The sequence below is a fragment of the Camellia sinensis genome, chromosome 15 (assembly GCF_055761805.1).
Source record: "Camellia sinensis isolate YWXY chromosome 15, ASM5576180v1, whole genome shotgun sequence".
NCBI classification, from domain to species: Eukaryota; Viridiplantae; Streptophyta; class Magnoliopsida; order Ericales; family Theaceae; genus Camellia; species Camellia sinensis.
The window spans coordinates 103,582,657-103,587,176 of NC_138975.1; positions in this window are offsets into that span (position 1 = coordinate 103,582,657).

A 4,520-nucleotide genomic window follows, 5' to 3' on the forward strand; every position below is an offset into this window, starting at 1 on the left:
TTGGAATGTCGCCCCTACGTTCTTTAGGCCAAAAGGCATGACCTTGTAGCAATATAATCCCCTTGGTGTTGTAAAGGATGTGACCTCCTGGTCTGGTTCATGCATAGCGATTTGGTGGTAGCCTCTGTACGCATCCAGAAAGCTAAGTCGGTTATGCCCTGCTGTCAGGTCCACCAGTTGGTCTATCCTTGGTAGAGGAAAGCTATCTTTTGGGCAGGCCTTGTTGACAGTTTTGTAGTCGACGCAGACACGCCATTTACCATTCTTTTTTGGCACTACGACTATGTTGGAGATCCATCTTGGGTAGTGCACTTCTCTTATTGCTCCTGCCTCCAGCAGGTTGCTTACCTCTTCTGCCACTATTTCGGCGTGGTGGAGTGCCGATCTGCGTGTGCGTTGAATGACTGGTCTGGCGGATGGGTGGACATTGAGTTGGTGACTGATGAAATTTGGATCAATACCTGGCATGTCGTAGGGCGTCCATGCAAACACTTCGATGTTAGAGGCCAAGAATTCCAAGACCTCCAATCTCTCAGTGCTGGACAATGATGAACCAAGCAAGAAGAACTTATCCGGGTTCTTCTCATCTATTTTTACCTCCACCAAGTCCTCCACCGCTTTCTGATCAGCCTCTTTACCGACGTCCGCGAATAGTTCATTACTTTCTGGTTCTTCCACCGAATGAACATATCCTTTGGCGGCGCGGCTGCCATTTACTGTGGCGAAACATTGTTTTGACATGATTTGGTCTCCATATACTTCTTCAATTACGCCGGTGTCGTTGGGGAACCGCATTACCTGGTGGTAGGATGATGCCACCGAACGCATGGCGTGCAACCATGTTCTTCCTAAGATGATGTTGTAAGTGGAGGGGACCTTCAATACCCAGAACTCCACTTATTTTGTTACACTCCCTGCTCTGACTGGAAGAATTATTTTGCCGACAGGCCACTCTGGCATGGAGTTGAATCCAATCAGGAGAGAAACTGTAGGCGCCAAGTCTTTGTCTTGCAGCTTCAGTTGTTTAAATGTGTCGTAGTACATGATCTCACATGAACTACCCTGGTCAATCAGAATCCGCTTGACGTCAAAATCTTTGACTCGAAGAGTGACAACCAGAGCATCATTGTGAGGACCGTATATTCGATCTAGGTCTTTATCCGAAAAAGACATGACGTTTGTTGCCTCTGTCTTCCCCTTTTTAATGGCTGGTTGGGCACTCTGTACTTCTTTAAAATGCTCAGCCTTTTTGATGGATCCCTTGAGCTCGCATACGCGCTCAGGTTCAAAGACTCCATGTATTACATTGATAATGCCTTGAGTTGGGGCGTCGATTGGCATTCCGTTAGGGTTATTATGATCCTGGGGGGCTGGCTGTGTCCCTCCTTCATTATATTTGTCCAAGTGGCCTGCTGCCACCAGTTCTTCCAAGTGTTGTCTTAGTGGCGTGCAATTCTCAGTTCGGTGCCCCTTTTCTTTGTGGAAGGTGCACCGTGATCTGTCGTCATAGTCTTTCTGAGCTTCTCCCAGCTTGGCTGGCCACTTGACAAAAGGCTCGTCTCTTATTTCGCTCAGAATCCAATATATTGGTTTTTTGAACACCGTTGTTATGGCAGTGCGGATTCTCAACCATCTTTTGTCTAGGTCTTCTCCGTTATCTCGTCTGTCACGCCCGTTTTTATTCTGCCGATCTACTATATTGACCTTTGCTGAGGCCTTCTTTTCTGGTACCGTGGTTGTACTAGATTTTGCTTTGGCACGTACGCCATCCTCTTCTACCCTGATGTGCTGATGCACTCTTTCCATCAGGGCCTCCATGGTGAGGGGTAGCGTCATGGTAATCGAATCCCTTAGTCTGTTCCCTACTAGTAGGCCTCTTTTATACTGCGCAATGGCAAGATTGGTGGGGCAGTCCCCAATCTGATTGAATGTTTTCCAATAGCGACTGTTGTAGGATCTAAGGGTCTCTTTATCCTCCATGTCGATGGAGAGTAACTGGTCTATCTCCACCGGCGTTTTAGTGTTTGTTCGAAACCTTGTTACAAACGCTTCCGCTAGTTGAGCCCAGGAGGCTATGCTGCCTTCTGGGAGTTTCTCGAACCAAGTCAGGCCTAAGTCGCCAAGGCTTGATGGGAAGAGTATACACATTAAGGCCTCGTTTCGCCTGTACACAGCCATGACTTGGCGAAAGTGGCTCAAGTGTGAATACGGGTCTGTCTTCCCTTCATATGTAGTGAACTTCGGCTGAAGGAAGCCTGATGGTAGGGGCGCGTTTTCGATTGCTGGAACAAACGGCGAAGTCTGTAGTCTTGCTAAGGCTTTGTCCGTTGGTTCATAGGCTGGGCACGGTATTGGCATTCCAACCTCGACGCTTCCATGCGTCCGAGGAGCCAACCGCTGTAAGGCAGAAACTCGGTGTGGATCCCTTGCCCTGGCATCCTCCTTGCATCGTGCTTTTTCTTCGAGCACGGTTCGTAAGTCGGATGACCTGGGCAGCTCTATCTGTCTAAATTTGGTTTGGTGTGAATGTGAAGGCCAATATGTGCTTCCTTCAGTGTATGATCTCTCAGGTCTCGTCCTCTCAAACCTAGAGTGACGAGTTCTGGAAGACAAAGAATGAGTGTTGCCTGTCCTAAGGCTTCTGCTCTCTCCTTGTGAGGGTGTAGTATTCCTACTACGACTTTCCGAGTCGCGAGGGGGTGTCTTGTGTTTGAGCCCCTCTCCTGTCGCCACTTCTTTGTTCTTCATCTGGCGTTTCAAGGCCTCCATGTCTGCCGCCATCTTTCTTATCAATTCATTTTGTTCCTTCACGCGATCTTCCAGAGTTTGAGGGTCAATCCTCCGTCTTTGTCTGTCGGGACTTTGAGAATGGGATTGACGGGGGCTGTGAGTCCGTCTCCCTCTAGCATCCCTCCTGGAGGTATGTCTTTGGGGCTCCAAGTCCGCCATGGGAGGGACAGAAGGTAATCCTTCACGCCTTGCGCCCCCTTCTGGAGTTAGTCCGTCGACGGCGGACTGCGGCAAGTCTTCAATGTGTGCCATTGAATAAGAAAAGGAGAAGCTTAGTCAAGAGGTTTCGTTCTGTCTGTTGTTCCCACAGACGGCGCCAATTGTACGGGGAAGAAATAATTCTCCACGTATAATCCTATTGACCAAGTCCACGCTCCTCCGTACGACGTCGCTTTGTTACCTGAAAACACAAACGTGAGCTAGCCGGCGGGTGTGTGCCGGAAACCTCTCCGATGCCTAAGTAAGTAAGCTTGACAAATAGACAAAGCTCTATGTATTCTAAAAGCAAAGTTATGTTATGTTCTGTGTTGTGTTTCGTTACCTCCTCCAAGGTGATGCTTGTGAGCTTTTATAAGTTTCGTGTGGCACAATCCTAGTAGGACATTTATTCCTCCATGCAGAGTCCTCCTAGGATTCATACTCCTAAGGATAATGCTTATCCTTTAACACCCCCCTCACTGCTTAAACCAAGTGAGATGGTTTGTACCATGGCCGAACTATAACATGACCGAAATAACTTGACTGTGTAGAGCCACTGAGTAGGCCGAACTTCCTTAGTTCGGTTCTGTTTTTAATCCTCCTTATCCCAGTTCTCTCTCGGTTCTCTCTTTTAATCCTCCTAGGTCGGTCTAATTCAAAGACCATGTTAGACCGACCTATTAAAGGGACATCAAGACCGGACTAAATCCGCAACCGGACCTTCTCCAAGCTACACCGGACCGAAGTAACTTTATCAATTCTGGGGCCGAAGTAATTATACTTCTTCTGGGCCGGAATAACCTTATGGCCTTTTATCAAGTCCTTCATACTTTGGGCAACAAAAGTCCATCTCACAGCTCGGCCCAGTTTTTACCAAAAATTACCCTCTCAGGGTCTACTTGCAATTAAATAAAAAAGTGAGCCGATCATACCTCGATATTTTGTTTGATCAATGAACTTACCTTTTTTTTTATCCTTGTCTAGCTTAATAGATGTGCTCCTATTTGTTCTAACTATTTTTGAGTTATACATATCAAACTTTTTGAGTAGTTCTTTTGTGTACTTAGCTTGGTTGATAAAAATTCAGTCCTTACATTATTTGATTTGAAACCCAAAGAAATAATTTAACTCCCCTATCATGCTCATCTCAAACTCACCTTGCATACACTTAACAAATTATTTACACAAGGTTTCATTAGTAGCACCAAATATAATGTCATCTACATATATTTAAACAATAAGTAAATCAACATTTTTAGTTTTAACAAAAAGTGTTGTGCCAATCGTTCCTTTAAAAAAATTATTTTTAATCAAAAATTTACTAAATCGTTCATACCATGCCCGTGGTGTTTGTTTCAAATCATACAAAGCTTTTGATAGTTTAAAAACATGATTTGAAAAAACATGATCTTCAAAACCTGGGGTTTGTTTAACATAAATTTCCTCATTTATAAAACCATTAAGAAATGCACTTTTTACATCTATTTTATAAAGTTTGAAATCTCTAAAACATGCAAATGCAAGTAATATGT